Below are 25,296 nucleotides of genomic sequence, written 5' to 3' on the forward strand. Positions count from 1 at the left end.
GTTTTATTAACGGATTATGTTTCACCGTATCGAATACCTTATTATAATCTAGGAAGCAGACACAGATGTCGTGGTTTACATGTAAACATTTCTGTCTTAGCACATTTACTGCAAATAATGCTTCTCTGGTTCCCTGGACATTTCTAAATTCGAACTCAGTTGTCTAATGTCTTGTACTAACTTTTTATATATTCTGCGATGAATAATCTTTAGAAATACTTTTAGTATGTGGCACATTATACTGATGGTACGGTGTTCGCAACATTGTCTCGAGTGAGATATCACCAAACATAACCAAATACATAATAGGGTGGTGCGAAAAAAGTCAAGTTGATAATTCCGTATCGCTATAGTGCGGAAAAGTTGTGATTGGTAATTACAAGGAAAACAAAAAAAGAATTATTCAAATCGGACTTTATCTTCCGATCCCGCAACGGACCTAAAAATTATGAAAAAAATGAAATTTTACCTTTTTTTCAAAAATTTTTATTTATCCTTCTAGTACGTTATATTTATCGCTATAGTAAAATTTATTTACACTTTGCATGGTTGAGTACTAAAAAAAATTGTTTTACGCATTTAACGAATATTTTACGATCCCGCAAGGTCAATCAAAATCTATAAAAAATTGAAATTTTTGATGATTTTGAAAAATTAAAAAACATTTTAGGTCTGGATCCCGCGTATGAAAAAAAAGCTGATTAATAGCAAGCTGAAAATTTGTTAAAAGCTTAAGGGTGTCTAGTCGGATAAACTTTGATATATGGGAACACTGGAACAGGGGCAGTTTTAATTGTGGAACACAGGTTAAAAAATTGGAACGGTCACACCACGAAAACGACACATTTATTTTGTCCGACAGAACAGACTTAAACTCTCCGAATATAGATTAAACTCTCATGCAAAAATCAGACTGCTATTTATCACCTGTCATAATTCCTGTCATTTTACTTATTCTACATGTTCCACTCATTAAAACGGCCATTTGGTGATAAATGTCAGTCTGATTTTTGCATGAGAGTTTAATCTCTGTTCGGAGAGTTTAAGTCTGTTCTGTCGGACAAAATAAATGTGCCGTTTTGGTGGTGTGACCGTTCCAAATTTTTAACCTGTTCCACAATTAAAACTGCCCCTGTTCCAGTGTTCCCATATATCAAAGTTTATCCGACTAGACACCCTTAAGCTATTAACAAATTTTCAGCTTGCTATTAATCAACTTTTTTTTCATACGCGGGATCCAGACCTAATTACTTATCTCATATTTTGTTACATTGTGCAGCTCTTCATTTGGTTTAGATATTGCATGACAATATTTAAACAGCTCAGATCTCAAAACGAGGGGGTGGTTGCACTCTAGCTCCACACGCACCCTTGTCTCCAACCAACCAATGAGTGTGTGTTTTTTACATTATTTACATATGTACATTTCTTTTTCATCTGTTTGTGTCCAGCTCTCAAACACCAAATTTGCATTGTGATTTCTTGATAAAATCTGGCAGCATGGACCTTGATTTAAGTGTTGTCCTGATGCATCCATCTCTTGATTGAGGCCCACATACATTAGCATTAGACGATGCTTCCGTGGCCAACTTTAGACACCGCTCATCAGCTGGCTTGTGGCAGGGATAATTTGTACATACATTCCAGTCTGACATGTCGCCCGATGTAATAGAGTGAGTTATATCTTCATTTGAAACTCTTCGAGGAAGTGGTGGAGAAAATAGTTTTGCATCATTCCAGTCTATTATTTTAGTTTAGTCCTGTGCTTCAAAATTTCAAGTAGTAGGGAGAAAGGAAACACATTATAGAGAGCTAGGGCCAAGAAGAGTGTTAAAAGCCGGACAGACTAAAGCTAAGGGCAAAAGTATTAGATATGTCGTCATTCATCCTACTTTAAATTTTAAAGCACATGACTACACTGAAATAATAGACTGTAATGTTACAAAACTGTCTTCTCCACCAGTTCTTCGAAGAGTTTCAAATGAAAATATACCTTCTGCATTACATCGGGAGACATGCCAGACTGGAATGTACAAAACTATCCCTGCCACATGCAAACTGACGAGCGATGTCTAAAGTTGCCCACGGAAGCATCGTCTAATGCTAACGTATGTGGGCCCCAATCAACAGATGGATTCATCAGGAAAACATTTAAATCAAGGTCCATGCTGCCAGATTTTACCACGAAATCACAATACAAAGTTGATGTTTAAGAACTGGACACAAACAGATAAAAAAGGAATGTACATGTAAATAATGTAAAAAAACACACACTCATTGGTTGGTTGGATAGAGAGGTGCGTGTTGAGCTAGAACTGCAACCACCCCCTCGTTTTGAGGCCTGGGTTGTTTAAATATTGTCATACAATATCTAAACAAGCGAAGAGCTTCACAATGTAACAGAAAAATGAGATAACTAAATGTTTTTAATTTATCAAAATCATGAAAAATTTCAAATTTTATAGATTTTGATTGACCTTGCGGGATCGGAAAATATTCGTTAAATGCGTAAATCAATTTTTTTTTCTACTCTACCATGCAAACTGTAAATGAATTTTACTATAGCGATAAATAAAACGTACAGGAAGAATAAATAAAAAATTTTGGAAAAAGGTAAAATTTCATTTTTTTCATAATCTTTAGGCCTGTTGCGGGATCGGAAAATAAAGTCCGATTTGAATAATTATCCTTTTGTTTTTCTTGTAATTACCAATCGCAACTTTTCTGCACTATAGCGACACGGAAGTATCAACTTGACTTTTCTCGCACCACCCTAATACATAAAAAGGAAAGGAATATCACCAGCTTTCCGAGCTAGGTAACAACAATTTAGGTAAATACATTAAGAACAATAAGAACCGAAAAACAAAGCAATGACAGAGTGGTGTATGATGTATACAAACTGACATATGGTGGTGACTGTCCAAAAACTTAGAACGGTAAAACTGGCAGAGTCTTTGACAAACGCATAGCAGAACACAAAATAGCTTTCAATAATAGAAAAACAGATTCTATATACGCACTTTACCCTCTAGCTCTAGATCATTATTATTATTTTAATGAACAGTATAAAATACTCCATATTCAAAATAAAGGCCTTAAGTTATATTTGTTATAATCTATGGAAATTAATAAATTAGAAAATACAGACATAGTGCTGAAGGACCAACTTGAGAGAAACAAGTACCCACTCCTCAACCGATTCAGTTGGGGACTTTGAAGTGTAGACACATAATAAAACCATATCACTTGAGAAAAACACTTTGCCGAAAAAGCTGTAGTGACATATATTTTTAATAAATTGTGTGGAAATAGTGAAATCCAAAGTTTTCAATGTTTTATTAATAGATAAAATGAATTTCCATCAAGTAACGGTCGAATTCCTCAATTGTTTAAATAATTAATATATTATTTCAATGTTTTCATTATACAGGGTGTAACAAAAATACAGGTCATAAATTAAAGTACATATTCTGAGACTAAAAGTAGTGCGAATGAACCTAACTTACCTTAGTAAAAATATGCACATAAAAAAAGTTACAGCCCTTTGAAGTTACGAAATGAAAATCGATTTTCTCGAATATATCGAAAACTATTAGAGATTTTTATTGAAAATAGACATGTGGCATCCTTAAGGCAGAAACATCTTAAAGAAAAATTAAAGTGAAATTTGTGCACCCCCTAAAAATTTCATGGGGTTTTGTTACATTAAACCTCCCCAAACTTTTGTGTACGTGCCAATTAAATTATTATTGTGGTACCATTAGTTAAATTCAATATTTTCAAAACTTTTTTGCCTCCTAGTATTTTTTCGATAAGGCAGTTTTTATCAAGATGCGGCATCTCTTTTAATATGTTTACGTACAAAATTTATGGGGGTTTTGTGCCTTTAAACCCCCCAAATGTTTCTGTACGTTCCAATTAAACTATTACTGCGGTACCATTAGTTAAACACAGTGTTTTGAAAACTTTTTTGCGTCTTTGTATTTTTTCGATAAGGCACCTTTTATCGAGATGTGGCTTCTTTGATGGTGCAAAATATACCTAAAAATGTAAATTATAAATAAATTTTCATATTATTACAAAGTCTCCATAATCGTACTTACCATATACAAAAATATGTGGTGGATTTGACAAATATTCAAAATATCTCGATAACAACTGACTTTTCGAAAAAGTACTAAGAGGTAAAAAAGTTTTTAAAACATTGTGTATAACTAATGGTACTACAATAATAATTAAATTGGAACGTACAAAAAAGTTTGGGGGTTTAAAAGAACAAAACCCCCATAAAATTTTTAAGGGGTATTCAAATTTCACTATAATTTTTTCGTAAGATACTACTGCCATAAGAATACCACATGTCTATTTTCAATAAAAAATATCTAATAGTTTTCGATATATTGGAAAAAATCGATTTTCATTTTGTAACTTCAAAGGGCTGTAACTTTTTTATGTGCACATTTGTACTAAGGTAAGTTAGGTTCAATCGAACTATTTTTGGTCCCAGAATATGTGATTAAGTTTATGACCTGTATTTTTGTTACACCCTTTATATTTACGTTTTAAATAAACAAAAAACATGTCATTTTGTGTATTCAGCATCTGTAACAGAGATTTGTCAACGATAGAACAAGCGAACAAAAACAAATTTCGAACTGGAGAATACATATCCGAAATTGCGAGCGTATAGAGGAATTTTTAGAAACGAGAAAGCAAGTTAAAAAATGTGTATCTATCTATTATGATGAGGCAAACATATCATAACAGTAACGTATGACGGTAATACGTTACAGACACGCTGCAAGAGCCATTTTTCATTTGTAGATTTGCACTGGATATGTGCAAGCATGTGAAAAACGAAGTGTTATGTTTATAAATTATCGAAAAGTTGATGAATGTCTGTCCGTGATACGACGCTCTGCCAACCCGTATGGTTTTACATCTGGATGACGTTGTTTGCTGCTATTTACTTCCACATGAAGGTCTCGATGTCATATTCCGGTAGGATGTTTTGTAAAAATTACGCTTCTGTTGGACTATGTTATTACACTTTTAATTTAAAGCTCTAGTTTCCCAAAAATGCTTAAAAAGTTGATACATCCTTGTTAGAATATTGATGATGTTCTTGAAATAACCTAAAGAATTTTAATTTTAATTATTTGTCAATAAATATTTTATACAGATATTTTTAATCCCAATGCAATATAGACCAGGGTAATAAGCTAGAAATAGACCATGTTCGGGACACTCAAAGATCTAGGTAGCTGACTACTTTTTAGTTATTGTATACCTATAGGATGAAAACCTACCTCTTTCCTGCCTTGAGTTCGCGTCTGTTTTTTAATTATTAACAATTTAGTGCAAAAATCGCGATTTTCTCGATTTTTTGCACCCCATCCAAAAGCTAAATAATTGACATAAAATTACAAAATTAAATTTTTTAGAACATTCAAAAACCTTCAAAATGCCGATTTCTTAAAGTTAAAAAGTTAATTTTTTGCTACTCAAACTGCAAAATAAGTGAAAATTGTTATTTTTTAATAACTTTTACAAAAACTACCTTAGAAAATTTAGTGTTTCACCCAAAGTTGGGCATTGGGGTACTTAACAAACTCTCAAAATTTGGGACCGATCCATTGATTAGTTTAAGAGTTATTCTAATTGTTTATCCCAGAAACCATTACTTTGCAATACCATAAGATAGAAAATAATGAAGCTAGGGCAATTCTGAGTATGCTAAATAAAAGTAGAAAATTGATACTATCAAAATTTACTAAAAAACGATAAAAAGATTATCTAATATAGTCAAAAATCCTATTGCCAAATTTGTGAAATTTTGTAGTTTAAAACATTTAGAATAACTTTAGCAATATTGTCTGAAGAAAAAGTCATTTTACACATTAGAAAAGCTGGTATTTTAAGCGAATTTTTAAAAATTTAGTTTAATTGGTGACTAGTCGTGGTAAGTGAAGGGGGAGCTGGGAGCCGAAAAATGCACGAGTTCAAAAACTACACTCTGGACCAAAATTAACCGCTCACCTAAAAAATGGGTAACTTTTGATGTCTAATATCTTCGAAAGCTGTTGTCCGATTAAAGCTATTTTTTCAATATGTTATATCCTTATTCCTTGACAATATCGTTATAATAATATTGTTGCTAAACAGGTTAATTTTGATTGTATACCGGGTGTACGAATCAAACTGTGTTTTTTTCATAAATTTTGCATCACCCTGTGGAATATTCTAGCATTTGTAGAATACTGAAATTAAAACCTAACTATAGTCTCATGCTTTCTCAACATTTTGTTGTTTGATGGATTCGCTTATGTTGGATAATAAAGAAGTTGCGTGCTTTAACAATTAGACATGTTTTTTATCAATACAGGGTGTTTTTAAAAAATTTTGGCAAAGTTTAAGGGGTAATTCTACATGATAAAATAATGACAGTTTGCTTTATAAACTTAGGTCCGCAAATGCTTAGTTTCCAAAATAGGGGATGTTTAAATTTTTCTGACAATTTTTAAACACAACACAAGTGTTTAAATGTTTCTGATTTATTTATTGCTTTAAAACCAGTTGAGATATGCAAATGAAATTTGGTGGGTTTTATTACGTAGTTATTGCATATTTTTTCGTATTGCGCGTATTTTTTCGTATACATCATATTACCCGTATGCGCGCCAATGTTGAATATGAAATGCTTAATTGTATGCCAAAAAAATGTGCAAGAACTACGTATTAAAACTCACTAAATTTCATGTGCATGTCTCAACCGGTTTTAAAGTAATAAATAAATCATCAGTTTGTCAGAAAAATTTCAACACCCCCTATCTTGGAAACGAAGAATTTGCGGACATAAGTTTATAAAGCAAACTGTCATTATTTTTCATGCAGAATTACCCCTTAAACTTTGCCAAAATTCTTAAAAACACCCTGTATTAATAAAAAACATGTCTGGTTGTTAAATCACCTAACTTTTTTATTATCCAACATAAGCCAATCAATCAAACAAAAGAATGTTGAGAAAGCATGAGGCTATAGTTAGGTTTTAATTTCAGTATCCTACAAATGCTAGAATATTCCACAGGGCGATGCAAACTTTAAGAAAAAAACACAGTTTGATTCGTACACCCGGTATACAATGAAAATGTACCTGTTTAGCAACAATATTAATATAACTATATTATCAAGGAATAAGGCTGTAACACATTAAAAAAATCACTTAAATTGGACAACAGGTTTAGGAGATATAAGACATAAAATATAACCCATTTTTAAGGTGGCCGGTTAATTTTGGTCCAGAGTGTATAAAAAGCAACTTGAAACTAATGTCATTTTCTACAGCGTGTCTACTTGAGTTGGAAACATATGGGAAACTTTTTTATTATTAATTTTACGAAAAAAAGTTATTCTTTATAAAAAGTTCTGCATGCCCCAAAACCTAAGATTCAATTATCAGATATCAAATTTTCTCAATATTATACGAGGTATGTCAAAAAATATGAATTTCGGCTAAGGGTAAAGTACTTTTATTTCTCTCAATATCGAAAATTCTTATGATAAAAAGTTGTTTGGAATTAAAAACTAAGATGAAATATGCAATTACATGCTTCTTATTGAAAAAAAAATATTTTTCTCAATTTATGGATACCCAACATCGTTTTTAATTATTACAAATATCATAACTCGTTTATTATTCATTTTACGAAAAAAAGTTATTCTTCATAAAAAACTTTGCATGGTCTAAAATCTAAGACACAACCATGATATATCAACTTTTATTAATTTTATACGAGGTGTGTCAAAAAATATGAAATTCGCTAAATATTATAGCACCTTTATGTTTCACAGTATTTCAATTAGAAGGATGTAATTGCATATTGACACATAGTTTTTAATTCTAAACAACTTTTTTAATAACCGTTTTCAATATTGTGAAAAATAAAGGTACTTTACTCTTGAGTGAAATTCATATTTTTTGACATAACTCGTATAAAATTAATAAAATGTCATATCTGTTGGTTGAATCTTCGGTCTTAGGACATACAGAGATTTTTATAAAGAATACCTTTTTTTTCGTAAAAGTAATAATAAAAGAGTCATCGTATGTGTAATGAATAAAAACGAAGTTAGTATCAATAAATTTGAGAAAAATTTGGAAAATTTTTTTTTCCAATTAGAAGCATGTAATTACATATTTGAGCTTGGTTTTTATTTCCAAACAACTTTTCATAATAAGAATTTTCGATATTGAGAGAAATAAAGGTACTTTACCCTTAGCCGAAATTCATATTTTTTGACATACCTCGTATAATATTGAGAAAATTTGATATCTGATAATTGGATCTTAGGTTTTGGGGCATGCAGAACTTTTTATAAAGAATAACTTTTTTTCGTAAAATTAATAATAAAAAAGTTTCCCATATGTTTCCAACTCAAGTAGACACGCTGTATATCTCGGGATCTACTGAATATATTTTGATCGTTCTGTTTTTAATTAATATGTAATTTTTCTGTACATTACAAATATGCAATTTGTCTAGATATTTATTAGTTAATAAACAGTCTAATTTGTTTAAACAATTTTTGAAAAAATAATTTTTTCCCAAAAATCCATGATTTTATTCATACTATCCCTATTAATCATAGAAAAAGTTAAGGTATACTTTAATAAATAAATTATCTTCAATTAATAATTATCTAATAAAAATTATTTATTTATTAAAGTGTACTTTAACTTTTTCTGTGATCATTAATAATACTATGATTAAAAAAATAGATTTTTGTAAAAAAAAATTTTTTCAAGAATTGTTTAAACAAATTAGACGGTTAATTAATTAATAAATTTATAAACAAATTGCCTATTTGTAATGTAGGTAAAAATTACATAGGAATTAAAAAAAAAGATCAAAATCCGTTGGGTTGATCCAGAGATACAGCAAATTATATTCGTTTGAAATTGCTTTTTCGGTATTTTAACTCGCTGGATTTGTAGATTCCCCCTAGTAATCGTTTGCACTACATTTTTGAAAAATCGTAGAAGGTGCTGTGAAGGTATAATGTTTGTGCAAATTTTTTAAGAAAAAATACAAATCCCATTCTTTGAATTGGCATTAATGAAATTCCTTAATTATTATAAACAAATTAGCTGTGAATTAAAAAAAACATATGACTAACTTTGTCTCAAATGAGCCCAGGCTAAATTTTTTATTTGAAAGTTCGTGTTAAAATACTATCTTTTCGAATATATAAAAGATTTTTTCTACGGATAACATTTTTAAAGTTATTCTATATGTTTTTAAACTACAAAATTTAAAAAATTTGGCATTGGGATTTTTGATTATGTTAATTACTTGTTTATCTTTTTTTAATGCATTTTGATACTACCACTCTTCTTCTTTCATTTGGCATACTCAGCATGGCACTATCTTCATTATTTTCTGTCTTATCTTATTGCAAAATAAAGGTCTCTGGGATAAACAAATAGAATAACTCTAAACTAATTAATGGATCGGTCTCAAATTTTAAGGGTTTGTTAAGTACCCCAATGTCCAACTTTGGGTGGAACACTAAAGTTGTAAGATTGTTTTAGCAAAATTTATTAACAAATAACCATTTTCACTTATTTTGTAGTTTGCGTAGCAACAAATTAACTGTTTAATTTTCAAAAATCGGCATTTTGAAGGTTTCTCAATGTTCTAAAGAATTGAATTTTGTAATTTTATGTCAACTATTTAGTTTTTGAATAGAGTGCACAAATCGAAAAAATCGCGATTTTTGCACTAAATTGTTAATAATTAAAAAACGGACGCGAACTCTAGGCAGGAAACAGGTAGGTTTTTTTCCTATAGGTCTACAATAACTAAAAAAGTAATCAGCTTCCTGGATCTTTGAGTATCCCGAGAAAATCCTTATTACCCTGGACTAATAACGTTTAAATATAAATCTAATTAAAAATGAATAACCATGTTCATTTCGTTGCAACACGAAGCCAAAGCCGTCTTAGATTTCAATTCGTTTAGAGAGCGCTACAAGCACTTTCACCAAACGGTTACAAAACTCGTTAGTTTTTCATCAGAGAATGCATATGGAGCTATCTCTAAACCAAACTGAAATAATCCAGACGACTAGCCTCGAATTGCAACTAACGAAATGGCTTGGGTGCCATAGCGACACCTGCTGGATACAAGTCAAAGTTTTCAATTTAATGAAATATAAAATAATCTCCTTCTTTAAGTGCCATCTCCACGGCAGAGGTTCAATCATCATAGCTATTTGTATTTTAGAGACGGCTGCTCTATAAATTCATTTGATGTACATCCGTACCACTCTCTCAGGTTGCGCAGCCACGATATTCTGCGTCGCCCTATGCTTCTCTTTCCTTGAATCTTTCCCTGCATAATTAATTGGAGCAAGCTGTACCACGTGTAATATGTCCGAGATATTCCAATTTTCTTAAAATAAAAATGTATACCATTTTTATTCTATTTTCAATTTTTATTCAATCATTTTACAAATATTTTTATTAGGTTGAAAAACTTAGTCTTTCATTTAGCAGATGCCGCTACGCACCTACTACCTTCACGTCAGTTGCAATGGGGGACTAATATGTCGAAAAAATTTTACCTGGACTAGAGAAAGCAGCCTATGCATTTTCTGAAGGGCCTCTAACTAGAGGTGAAATCGTCGATGAGTGCTGGCTGCACTCTCTAATCTAAGTAAAAATTAAGACGGCTTCGGCTTCGCATTGCAACTGAGTAAAAGTGGTAGACATTTTTATTTTATATTAGTATTACTCCTATAGAGTAACTAGGTCCATTTTCCGTTGGAATTTTACCAAGCTGCAGACGGATGTTGTGAATTGCATACTGTAGAATTCCTTCCCTTTTGTCTTCACTGCAGCATCCATCTGGCTTGCATATTGTAGAAGCCTTGGGGGTGTCACCAGGAAAATTGGCCAATAAATTTTTCAATTAAAAATCTTTTAGAAATATTTTATTTTACAAATATTTTTATTAGTTTGAAAAACTTAGTCTTTCATTTAGCAGATGCCGCTACGCACCTACTACCTTCACGTCAGTTGCAATGGGGGACTAATCTGTCGAAAACTTTTTACCTGGACTAGAGAAAGTAGCCTAGGCATTCTCTGAAGAGCCTCTAACAAGAGGTGAAATCGTCGATAAGAGTGCTGGCTGCACTCTCAAATCTAAGTAAAAATTAAGACGGTTTTGGCTTCGCATTGCAACTGAATAAAAATGGTATACATTTTTATTTTATATTAGTATTACTCCTATAGAGTAACTAGGTCCATTTTCCGTTGGAACTTCACCAAGCTGCAGACGGGGGTTGTGAATTGCATAATGTAGAATTCCTTCCCTTTTGTCTTCACTGTAGCATCCATCTGGCTTGCATATTTTAGAAGCCTTGGAGGTGTCACCAAGAAAATGGGCCAATAAATTTTTGAATTAAAAATCTTTAAAAAATATTTTATTTTACAAATATTTTTATTAGGTTGAAAAATTTAGTCCTTCATTTAGCAGGTGCCGCTACGCACCTACTACCTTCACGTCAGTTGCAATAATATGTCAAAAAAATTTTACCTGGACTAGAGAAAGCAGCCTATGCATTCTCTGAAGAGCATCTAACAAGAGGTGAAATCGTCGATAAGAATGCTGGCTGCACTCTCTAATCTAAGTAAAAATTAAGACGGCTTTGGCTTCGCATTGCAACTGAATAAAAGTGGTATACATTTTTATTTTATGTTAGTATTACTCCTATAGAGTAACTAGGTCCATTTTCCGTTGCAACTTTACCAAGCTGCAGACGGGGGTTATGAATTGCATTGTGTAGAATTCCTTCCCTTTTCTCTTCACTGCAGCATCCATCTGGCTTGCATATTGTAGGAGCCTTGGAGGTGTCACCAGGAAAATGGGCCAATAAGTTTTTCAATTAAAAATCTTTTAAAAATATTTTATTTTACAAATATTTTTATTAGGTTGAAAAACTTAGTCCTCCAATTTTCTTGTTTTGATGGTATTTAGGATCTCCATTTCTTTATCCCTCTTTCTCAGAACCTCTTTTTTGGTGACGTGTTCTGTCCACGATATTTTCAGAATTCTTCTGTACACCCACAGCTCGAATGATTCTAGTTTTTTCATTGATGCAACATTTAAGGTCCAAGCTTCCATTCCATAAAATAAAGTCGAGAAAACGTAGCACCTAGCCAACCAAACTCTTAGCTCCAACTTCAAATCTCTTGTGCAGAGCACTTTTCTCATTTTGTTAGAATTTGCTCTAACCTTTTTTCTTCCGATTTTGATTTCCTGTAAGTAATCTCCGGTGGAGTTGATCATTGTTCCAAGGTATGCATATTGGGCGACTCGTTCGATATTGGATCCGATTATGAAGAGATTTTTATTATTTCTTTGAGTTTTCGATATTCTCATATACTTTGTCTTCTTGACATTCATTGTTAGCCCGTATTCTTGTCCAAACTCTGCTATTCTGGTCAACAGCCTCTGAAGATCCCCAATATTTTCAGCTAAGATGACAGTGTCATCCGCATATGTAATGTTGTTAATGGGAACTCCATTTACCCGTTTTTTCCAGCTTTTTCACCCTCAATAGCTTTTTCAAGATCTCTTCCGAGTAGGCATTAAAAAGGATTGGCGACAACACTCATCCCTGTCTCACTCCACGTCTGATTTCAATTTACTCTGACAGCTGGTCGTTAACACGTAATTTTGCTAAATTAAAAACTTTATTGAGACAATTTTTCTGGTTACATCCCCGTGGCTTCTAAAAATGCAAGCCAAGCGGATGCTGGAGAAACAGAAGAAGAGGGATCAGGAAGGTCTTTAAATAGCGAGAGGTACATTACACATATTTTTTTTCTTTGAACACTCTGTTGCTTTCGCTCTATAAATATGAAATAATTTCGTCTTAGTGGTATGATAAAACTCCTTACGTATCGCATGTCGTCAGTTAAAACACATATTAAAGAGTAAAACCGCCTAGATTCTTTTTTATTAAAGATATCAGGGAAAATAAAAAAACAAAATGTTCATATAGTATGGAAACTTCAATACAATTAGTCTAGAGAAATAATATTTTTGTCGGGACACTTGAGCAGCCAGGTTGCAAATGGATTTTTTGGGTACTATATACCTAATACATTATAAATACAAAAATGCCCGTCACAGTTCGGACGAGAAACTTATTAACAAATAAGGGTCAAAAATGGCAGTTTTTCATTTAAACCGCTACAGGTAAAAATAGGGTAATTATATATCTTATTTTTAATATTCTTCTTTTTGTAGATGAGCCAAGGTTTAAAATGGCACTTTTTGAATTTTGATCCGATCCTTTTTTGTTTCGGAAAGTGCAAAATAAGACTAAAATTTCAAAAATAAAAATGTGCAATAACTTTTGCGAATTGCACGAAAAGTTAAGTCAAATATTCCATATAATGAACAAAAAATTTGAAGAGTTTAATTGTCTATCGCAGAGAGCTTTTTTTTTCGCAATGTTATTGTTCAGAAATTAATAATGACATACCTAGCAATTCTGTGGAAACCACGTGCAAGAATAATAGTTATAATTTTAAAGTATTGAAAAAAATCATAAAAAGTCGTTTTTACCACTCCGAAAAAAGTTTAGTAAAATAGAATCATTTTTGGCTTATAAACAATTTGAATAACTCTGTTAATGTTGACTATAGGGTAAATCTACTTTAGGATTTCAAAAGCTGGTATTTTTATACGAATTTTCAGAAAAAAACTTTTTGCGTAGGTTAATTAGGTTCAAAGTTAGCCACTTTTATTATTTAATTCGCAGGTACTTCTATATACATCAAATTCTCCTGTAACAGTGTTAGTTACCATACTACTCCGAAACGGCTTGGCCGATTTTTATAAAATTTTACACGTTTATTCTGTAGGACGTTGAAGAGGTTTTAATCTATTTTTTATACCCATAAGTTATAAGGGGGTTGCCTCTCTGACATTTTTTTTTATTTTTTTGGATAAAATTATTTACTATAATTTTATATGATGTAGAATTAAAAAATACATACAACCCTTAATTTTCACTCTTCTATCACCAACCCTTATTTGTTAATAGCCATCTATATATTTACATCTACTATAAAATTCTCCCGTCACAGTGTTAGTTTCAATAGTCTTCCGAGACCGCTTGACCGATTTTTATGAAATTATATATGTATATTCGGTAGGTCTTAGAATCGGTCGTAATCTATTTTTCATATCCCTGAGTGATAAGGGGAGTTCCTCCTAACATTTTGTAATGTTAGGTGGGGTTGTGTGTACATAACGTACTCTACAAGACTACGAGTACATACAAATTAGAAAAATTATGATCAAAATCCATCAACAAGTTCCAGCGATATTAATCGCAGCACATGTTTGCAGAATCAGTTTCATTTTTTGAGTGCACGTTTTTAGTAATTCTCCGCCACCGAGCACGAATTAATACTGTTCGAACGCCATTTTTAAAGCTTTATTAACCACTCTGTTAAGGTTCAAAGTTTACTCAAACTTTTACACATAACCTATATATCTTCAACTTCAAAATGGCTCTAGTTAGGTTGCTTAATTGTTATAAACAAAGTAGCCGTCAATTAAAAAAAAAGTGGGTAACTTTGACCGTAACTGACCTAGGCGAAAAAAATTTCTTTGAAATTTCGTATAAAAATACCAGTTTTCCAAATTCCAGTGTAGTTTTAGCCTACAGTCAATATTAACAAAGTTATTCAAATTGTTTATAAGCCAACAATTACTCTATTTTAGTAAAATGTTTTCTGAGTGATAAAAATGACTTTTTACTGATTTTTTTAAATGCGTTGAAAATACAACCATTCTTCTTTCATGTTGTTTTCACAGAATTGCTGTATCATTATTATTTTCTGAACAATAACATTGCGAAAAAAGCTCTTTGGAATAAACAAATTGAATAAAATTTAATTTAATTGACGCATCGTCTTAATTTTTTTTTGCATTGTATGGACTCAACTTTTCATGCAATATGAAAGTCCTAAATTCATTTTCGCAAAAGTTATAGCAAATTTTTAATTTTCGAAATTTTAGTTTTATTTTGCAATATCCGAAGCAACAAATAATCGGACCAAAATTCAAAAAACGCTATTTTAAACCTTGACTCATCTACTAAAAGAAAAATATTATAAATAAGACATTTAGTTACCCTTTTTTACCTGTACCGGTTTAAACGAAAAAACTCTCATTTTTGACCCTTATTTGTTAATAACTAAATTTCTCGTCCAAACTGTGACGGGCATTTTTGTATTTATAATGTATTAGGTATATACTACCCAAAAAACCCATTTGCAACCTGGCTGCGCAAGTGTCCGGAAAATGGTATATTTTTGCCTTATTTCCCTGGTGTAAATATCGATGTGTATCTCAAACTTTTGTTTCGATTAAAACACATGTTAAACTACAACACCTTCTATTTTCTTTGTTTCTAGAAGTCTCAGGGACATTCAAAAAAGAAAATGTTCACAAATCATAAGACTACAATACAATTCCGATGTATATTCATATTTGTACCACGTCCTCCCTACAGTGTGTCTCAAATTTAATATAAGAAAAACATTTCTTTTCTTCCACCCGGTAGAACCAAACCTTTGCACATCTCTGTAAAGACAAAAGAAAAATCTATAATAATAAAAAAAATTAGCGGAATCCGTTAATTCGTTCACGAAAGAATCAACTATGAAACTTATGCCTCGCAGTATGTATTTTATTTAGTCATTGGACGAAAAGTATTATTTATTATTGGATAGACAGTTCCGCCCTTGCTCAATGACGGGGAAAAACAAGCATCAAAAAATACACAACATATTTGTCAGATTGTCATAAAAATTATTAGATTGATTGTCATAACTATAAATCACATTTTTAGCAATTGTAATTATTTTTTTAAGCTGAATACAAGAAGTTTTTAATATAATATATTACAGTCCATTCTATCAGAAGTTTGTCCATAAAATTTGGTCCTTCGAGCCGGATAATGAAGACAAAAACTTCGTATAGCTTTCTTCATGACATCTTGCACAGTAGTATATTGGTCTGCTCCTCTTAGTATCATTAGAATTTGTTCGAAAAAGACATGGCAAGGAATTTTACTTTCCAAATGAAAAGCTTGATCGTCCATACTCACTGTATTAACCCAAACGTTTCTGCTATCTTTGTCGGTAATTTCGAAGTCGTGGTGGTGAGTAGATTCTTTAGATATTAGATGTTTAAGGCCAGATTTATCTGCGTTTTGTAAATCGAAACTCAAGCCACCGTATTGCCATATTTGCAGAACTCGAACGGCAAATATTTGTAATTTCTCGTTTATATATTTGTAGGATGTCTGTAAAGGAGTTCCAAAAAAATGTCTCATTGTATGATATCTTTTCATAACTAATTTTCGGATATATACCACTTAGATCTTCAACATTTTTGATCGCTTTATCTGTAGTTGATTGAGCCGTTGTTGACTCTGTAGTTTTTATGTCCATGAACATACCACGCATCAACATATTTAATAATAATTGTGTGTCTTTTATATCTTTCATTCTTTGTAATATCTTGGATTGTTTTGGAGTTGAAACATGTATACTAGAAGATATTTCGTTTTGAGCGTTGGAGTTTTCCTCAATAGACTCTTTCTCTATCGTACCAGGAATAATTTTATTCTGGATTTCTTCTTTGCCAGGCAAAGCCAGTATTCTGATGTTATATGTCGGATATAATTTTACAAGTTCTTGAACCAAATTTAGTTTTTCTATTTCTTGGTAGTTGGGGTTATGTACGTGAACTTAATGAATCGTATCATTGGCGATTTCCTGAGCTGTAGCACATATGGGTAGCCTCAAACTGGCCACCGTTAGCGTTGAGAGCACCAGTAACATCATCATGAAGAAAATTAATGCGGAGACTGCTGTGACGACCCAACAAGTTCCTATGTAATCGTGGAAATGTGTAAAAAAACATTTCTTTTCTTCCACCCGGTAGAACCAAACCTTTGCACATCTCTGTAAAGACAAAAGAAAAATCTATAATAATAAAAAAAATTAGCGGAATCCGTTAATTCGTTCACGAAAAAATCAACTATGAAACCTATGCCTCGCAGTATGTATTTTATTTAGTCACGGATGTGTTAAATAAATAAAACTTCTCAGTCCCAAATATTTTTGACGTAAATCAGTAAATATAGAATGTTGTGATTTTGATATAAATTCATAAAACTTGAGGTTTATTTAAAAATTTGGTATGATTATGTATCAATTTTTGTGTGAATTTTTAATAACCAAAGCTGAGAGTTGTTTTATGTGCTTTTAAAAGCTCTGCAATAAAACTAGTTTTTAATGATAGTGATCGACTTACTGATTTAATGATGAGAGGCTACGGAGATTAAGATCTTATAGTGAAATAGCCAACTTGTAACGACACTTTACCAAAGCAGTCTTCTAACTATACAACGGTACAAAAGTGTTTACAGAATTTTGTCGAAACTTGACGAGAGAAAGATGATATTCCAGCAGGTAAGCCAAAAACTGTTATAAATTACAATTAAACTTTAGATTTAACGCTGAGTTTCATTGAAAATCTACATAAATCTTCACGCAGAACTGCATAGACACATAGTGTAGGTCTTTTTTCAGTCCAACGTGTATTACATATGCATTCATTTAAACAAAATCCAGACAATCAAGTGAAATTTAAATGAAGATGACTACGACCGTAGATTACAGTTAAGTGAGGCAAAAAAGATGAATAACACTGTAGGTAAAAAGATGTTCGTTAACAAGATATATTTTTCCGATGAAGCAATATATTTACACTGTATGGGAATGTAAATCTACAAAATTTAATATGTTGTATAGTGGATACTCAGTTAATTAGCCCATTTTTATAAAAGGAAATTTAACAAGCGATAATTATTATGAAATGCTGCTTAGAAATGAGACTGTACCAGCTCTGAAAAACAAGTTTGAGACGAATTTGAATGAGATGTGGTTTTAGAAACACGGAGTTGCAGCTTATTTTTTGGTGTAAAACCTTCAAATAAGGCTACACCTAAATTGGATCCGTATTTTTCCGATATGATCCGATCCGACGTCGGATTGAAAACAAACTCAAGGTATTAAAGCGTACTGCCACAGTATAAAGAGGGACAGTAAAACCTCTTCCATGTCGGCACTTTGATCACAAGAAGTAATACCGGCAGTACGCAATTGGTAATTCCCCAGTGATGGATGCGGGTTTTCCCTGTTAAAACCCGTACGTTTCTATGCGACTAGCAATGCGAGAGTGGGGCAAAAGCGACTAGGAACATTGCGCAGTCGCCATGTGCGACTAAAGATTTTACTTCAAATTATTCGGAGAGTGGTTCTACTGTCCCTTTTTATACTGTGGTACTGCCTACACTGCAGTGGGAAGCCCGATCCGCTATTGGGCGATTGATAGGAGAAGCTACTCAGTTCGACGCCGGCCTATATCGGATCGGGCTTCCCACTGCAGTTTAGGCCCTACGCTTTAATACCTTGAGATTGTTTTCAAATCGACGACGTCGGCCAACGTCGGATAGGATCGGATCGAAAAAATACGGATCCATTGTAGGTGCAGCCTAAAAAATTACTCTTTGTACCCTTCGTAAAATCGGGCCACTTTACAAATTTTACACTTTCATATTTCAAAATGGGTATATCTCCGATTTTGTATAATTCAGACCTTCTAATAGGGAACTTGCATACAATTTTAAGAAGAAAGAAAAAGAAATGAAAGAATGCTATAAATTACAACAGAACATAATTTAAAATATATATAAAAAAAAAGTTGTTTTTGTCCTTATTTTGGGCCCTAAAAACGATTAGAATCGAGAGAAAATTTAAATAATTATAGCGGACAGTCCAAAACGCGCCCTTATTGGTCTTGACGTCATACACTTAAAAATATTCCTCGCCATTAATAAATTACGTTTGATATTCGTTTACTTGTTGTAATCATTTTATGGTATACCCCAGTTTTATAAATCTTTAGATGGTTGATGTGAACTATATTATATTTCCTAATATTTGAGTGTTTTTATTAAGACAATTCTTTCAAAATGACCGAATAGTGCAGTTGCTGAAGGTGGACATGAGCTATTACCTCCGATTTCCTTGAACCTCCATCGATTTGCCTGAAAATTGGTGAGTGGTTAGAGGATACCTCAAAGAATAAAGGTGACATGGTGGCAACTTGCGCTTTTACCCTGTTGGTGGACGCCACCCCTTCTCGGGGATGAAAATTATTTTATTAAGAGTAACCCCATAATTCGATAGACGGACAAATTCTAAGCAAAATTTGTTTTACTATACATTAGTTTAGTTCTTTAAGTAATGAGTGTATTCAATTTATTATTATCTTCAATTTTGATAATAATAACTTTTTTGAAAAAGTTACTGAGTCATACTTGAAAAATAGCTTTAAAACAAGAATTTTTTGCGAAAAAATAAATAGGGATGCGGTGGCATCAACCCCCAGGGTAAAAGCGCAAGTTGGCATTATGTCACTTTTGTTGCTTGAGGTATTATCTAACTACTCACCAATTTTCATGACAATCGATGAAGGTTCAACGAAATAGGAGGTGAAAACCTTCAGTAATTGCACTAGAAGAGGGTTTTTCTAAAGGGTAGTATGATAACTTACCCAATATGAACAGAAATATTTATTACTATGTAGTAGTTTACTAGTTAGTTTTAATTTTATAGTAAAAACAATTCCAGAAAAATATTGTATAGGTAAATATGATTCAATCTGTAATGTACATCTACCAAAATAATCCAAGAGTTATATTTTCTTCTTGTTCAAAATACACTTGATTTAAAAAAAAACTGTTAAACAGACAACACTCATACTATTAAGCAGACAATACTTAGATTAAAATTATTTTCACATACATGAAAACCTTGAGAATTAACTAAAATGCCTTTAATGTCCTTTTAACATGCATGTAACCACTTTATTAAACGCCGTTTCTTATCGACTGGTAATCTAATAAATATTTTATTGGAGGTTTTAATAGTTGTACTTTAACACAACGCAACGGTACTAAACAGCACTTATTGCATTTACTTTTATTTTCCATAGTAAAAACACACACACATAATTTAATACTATATCTTCAAAACTGTATCAAACTCCAACGTAAATAATTAATGGTATATACTTTTATATATAAGACAGTAAAAGTGTCATTACACAATATTACAATATGAAGTCACTAGTGTTCGCGCGCTGTTTCGATCGTTTGAAATGGTTTAAATACAAAGAAGAGTTTTTTCCACTTCCAAGTTATTATGAGTTTTTGAGGTGTGACATTTTGAAAATCTTATTTTTAATTGAAACTGAACATCATTGTCTAATATAAAAAAATGTATAAGGTCCCTATTAGGAAACAATTAACGGTGAATAAACGTAAATAAAGTTGAACTTGAATTTAAGATTGTTCTGAAGCTATTTTCTTGTGGCATTTTTACAATTTTAACTATTTATAATGGGAAATAAGCCACAGTATTATTAAAAAATGATTTTTATTAACGTTTCGACGCCCAAATCGGGTGCCGTTGTCAAAATACAAAATACTGCTAACATAAACAAAAATGTTGTTGCTTAGTAAAAAAAAATTCTTCTAATAATTTATTTAATTTGACTCATTTATATCGGCAATTCAGATACATATGATACATTTTAAAGTAGAAGACTTTAAAATGATATTGCCAATATTTATGAGTTGCGTTCCTGGGACGACTTTACTGAAAGATAGTTCATTCGATTACATGATATCAACCCCAACTCAAGAATATCCGTCACAAAAAAATCATATTTATAAAATACTTTGTGAATGCGAACAGTTTTATATAGGTGAAACATCAAGACCATTACACGTTAGAATAAGTGAACATCAATCGTATATTAAAAATAGAGAGTCTGATAGATCTGAAATATGTCAACACGCATGGGATAATGAACATAGAGTTCAGTGGAGAGATTCAAGTATAGTCCTGAAAGAAACAGATAGTAAAAAGAGAAAAATCAAAGAAGCGGCTCTAATTATGCTAAACGAAACCAATTGTGTCGCAAATTCCTCGGTGGAATGAAGTAGGATGTGGATACCCATACTGAAAGAGGAAGTAAATAGAAAGAAAATACCACAATTAGTAAGTCAATAGTCGAGTTAGTACATATTTTATATTTTAGTATTACTTATATATCCATGTATTATTGATATTATTTATAATTTAAACAAAATTAGAGTAAAGTCAGAATTTGGTATTAATTTTGAGAGTAAATTAAATATAAGACCAAATACTTACGATGTCGGGATAGTATCACGAGGTTTTTCGTGGTTTTCCCTCGTGATTTACTATGAGATCTCTAACGCGAGAATTTTAATGTCACCGTTGCATGTGGTTGTCTTTTTAAAGACAGATCACATGCTATGATTTTTTGTGACGGATATTCTTGAGTTGGGGTTGATTTCATGTAATCGAATGAACTTTCTTTCAGTAAAGTCGTCCCAGGAACGCAACTCATAAATATTGGCAATATCATTTTAAAGTCTTCTACTTTAAAATGTATCATATGTATCTGAATTGCCGATATAAATGAGTCAAATTAAATAAATTATTAGAAGAATTTTTTTACTAAGCAACAACATTTTTGTTTATGTTAGTAGTATTTTGTATTTTGACTACGGCACCCGATTTGGGCGTCGAAACGTTAATAAAAATCATTTTTTAATAATATTGTGGCTTATCTCCCATTATAAATAGTTAAAATTGAATTTAAGATCTACAACCTGCAAATTTTAAATTAATGAAATTATTTTATATTCTAACTTAAATGTAATGAATTTTAAACAAAAAGCAATAAAAAGAGTTTTACCTCTAAATGAAACACGGTCCTCATGTGCTATTTATTATTTGTCCTGAAGGTATAAGCATTAGATACTTAAAAATCCTGAGAGACGCTTCCCCGGCGACTTTGAAAGAGGGTCCAAATGGAAAGTTTAAATTTTTAATAAAATAGGGCTGTTCCAAATTGATCGCAAAAAAAAACAAATATATACTACGTTTTTGAAAGATATTTTACCAGTTTAAAACCAAGAGATTAGAAAATTAAGTGTGTTTCGCAATAAATTTTTACAAGCCGTGTCCGACACAGATTTATTACATTTATTTTGTACTCAAAAAAGTGGTGTTATACCTAAAATAGTCGTAAATGATAGAATAAAAAAAATGAACCAACAACTAAAGCAAAAACAGGCAATTTAATTGATCCTGATAACAATTACTATTACTTCTTGGAATATGACAACTGAGTCACAAAGGATGAGGTGCTCAGAAGAATAAAGAATAGCTAAAAGGTACTGACCGCTATCAAATCTCGAAAGTTATAATACTTCGGATACATTATGCGAAACGAATCCAGATATGCACCCCTATAAGCTATCCAAAGAGGAAAAATATTTGGAAAGCGAAAGGGAAAAGGAAAAATATCTTGGTTAAAGAAGCTAAGAACCTGGTTCAATACAACATATGTGCAGCTTTCCCGCGCTGTTTCAGGTAAGAAAAAGATTGCCATGATGATCACCAGCATTCGTCACGGATAGGCACATTAAGAAGGAAGTCTAGGGGTTGAGGATAAGACACAGGATTCTGTGTTGGTTCCTTTACTTTTCAAGTTCTACATTGTTGACATGAATGAACCGCTTCTCGCAAGTTTAGATATGCTATCGACTGGACCGTTGCAATTAGCCATTAATCCTTAGAAGCTTCAGAAAGCACACTCACGAATGATATATCCATCTTCAACGAATAAATATTTAAGGAAATGGTCATTACCATAAAGTAGTACAAAAACTAAAATATCAATTTTTTATATTCACAACAGGATAAAAACTGAGGATTGTAAGTGTATTTTGATAACAAACTATTGAAAAACAATAAATAACCTAAACACCTTATAGCTACTCTAGACCGAATGCTCATGTTCACAGAACATGTGTCAAAAACTGCAGCAAAACTAAAAACACTGCTTTTAACCTGATATATCTGATCGCAGAATACTCTGCACCGACGCGTGGTTGATTAGCAGCCATACTCACCTGACCAACACTCAGCTAAACCGTACTGTGCGTGTGATTCTCCTCTTCCTTATCCATTGAGGTAGGTAGACGATCAATATGGCAAATTTCTTTCTGTTCTGGGTTTGATTAATTAAGTCGATCTCTGTTGTGTGGGTCCAATCTTTAATGTTTCGGAGCCAGGATTTTTTCTTTCTTCCTATACCCCCTTTACGTTCAATTTTGCCCTTTAATATTACCTGGAGTCGCTCAAATTCCCTATATGGCGCAATATGTATCCTAGATATGACGTCTTTCGAATTGTGATTGTATTGACCAGATGAGGACATGTGTTCATTATTTCCAGTACTGCTTTATTCCTAGTTCTGCTGGTTCAGTTTATTCTTAGCATTCGTCGCTACATCCACATTTCGAATGAATTAAGTTTGTTGACCAAGGGCGATCCAGTGAGGGGGCCATGGGCGCCATGGCCCCCTCCGAGAATAAAAAAATATGAATTTAAATATTTGCAGTTCAAATGTTTTTAGTTTCACAATTGAACACATTTGAAACACATTTGAACATTTTGTATATACATATGTACAAAACAGGGGATAAATATACCTTCTGGATTAGAATTCGACAAAAGCAGTAAGGGAAGCTTCAAGAATGACATAGGATGTTGTGTAAATCAAAATGTTGATAATAAACATAAAAAATAAATGAAAAAACATCAGACCACACGGGGTGCTTTCAGGTTGAGCTAGGTTTTCTACAAATTTATCGCAACCCGCAAAAGTCAGTCATTAACCAGATAGATTCTCAGAGGTCTAAACAATTACAAGAAAATAGAGAAAGACTACGACCAACAGTTAGAGTCTATTGTGTTCTTAGATCTTAGACAGACAAAATTTTCCTCTAAGAGGCCATCGTGTAGATAGCCTTTTACGTCTGGACGAAGATGCTGGATCTAACAATGAGGGGAATTTTAAAGGTTTAAAATCGCACCAGGAGATAAGACTCTTAAACAACACCTATCTACAGCATTGAAAAAATAATGAATCAGGTTCAACGTGCAAATTATTACTCTGTCATATTTCACGAAACAACCGACGCATCTCACGTGAAACAGATTTCTCTAAATTTGAGATACATAGACAAAAACAACAGTTGTGAAGATTAGTCAAAGTCCATTGACGCTTATGAGAACATAAAAATAATTAGTCTTGTACTAATGACACGGAGTATGTAATGACACTAAAGTGCGCCTGACAGGAGAAGCATAGGGAAACATAGTATCAAACTTGTTGAAAGAACTGCACTTGGATCTGAAGAAATGTTTAGCAATCGGTATTGACTTTAATAACGATAAGTTTTGAATTACTTTATAGCAATCAAAAGTTGTGAAAAGTGCCTTAAAACTCACCATTGTAACCCTAATTTTTAAAAATTACCCACAGACCCCCCAGTACCACTCCCAAAAAAAAGTTCATGGCCCCTCCCGAAAATCGGTCCTGGATCCCCCCTTATTGTTGACGTCATACTGTTTTAATGTCCAGGTCTCACAACTATATAGTAATCGAGACCACACATAACATATTAGTGTTCTCAATCTTATTCTGACTGATAGCCTGGGATTACAGAGCATTTTACACATGTTCATGAAACCAGACCTTGCTATTTCAATGCGTCTTCTAATTTCTTTTGAGCGGTTTAGCTGACTATTTAGCTCTTAGTCTAAGAGCTAGTGCACCCTCCGACTAACGGTCGTCCTGTAAGGCTAGAAATTTTTCTAGTGATAATTCATAGCACACCAAGGCTAAAAACCATGACCTGGCAGGCATCAGCGGTGCACGTGTATCTACCAGGTGAATCCAAAAGTGCAAATTTAGGGGGTAAAATAAACTTTCTCCTGTAAGGTTTAAATTTAAGTATGTGTTTGAGTAAGTCATTTATAAGAAATGTGTACAATGACAGGCGATTCTAAAGAGCATAAGACCTTGCCAGGCGAGGGGAAAGATTAGGGGTTTTTCCTAAAATTATTCTTTTTGCGTTGAATATTTTTTTTTAGGTTTTTTGTATCATTCCAAAAAGAAAAGATTCTTAGTAATTTTTCTCTTAAGTTAACTGTTTTTGTTTCAATTCGGACTTTAATTC

Source organism: Diabrotica virgifera, chromosome 4 (assembly GCF_917563875.1).
Source record: "Diabrotica virgifera virgifera chromosome 4, PGI_DIABVI_V3a".
NCBI classification, from domain to species: Eukaryota; Metazoa; Arthropoda; class Insecta; order Coleoptera; family Chrysomelidae; genus Diabrotica; species Diabrotica virgifera.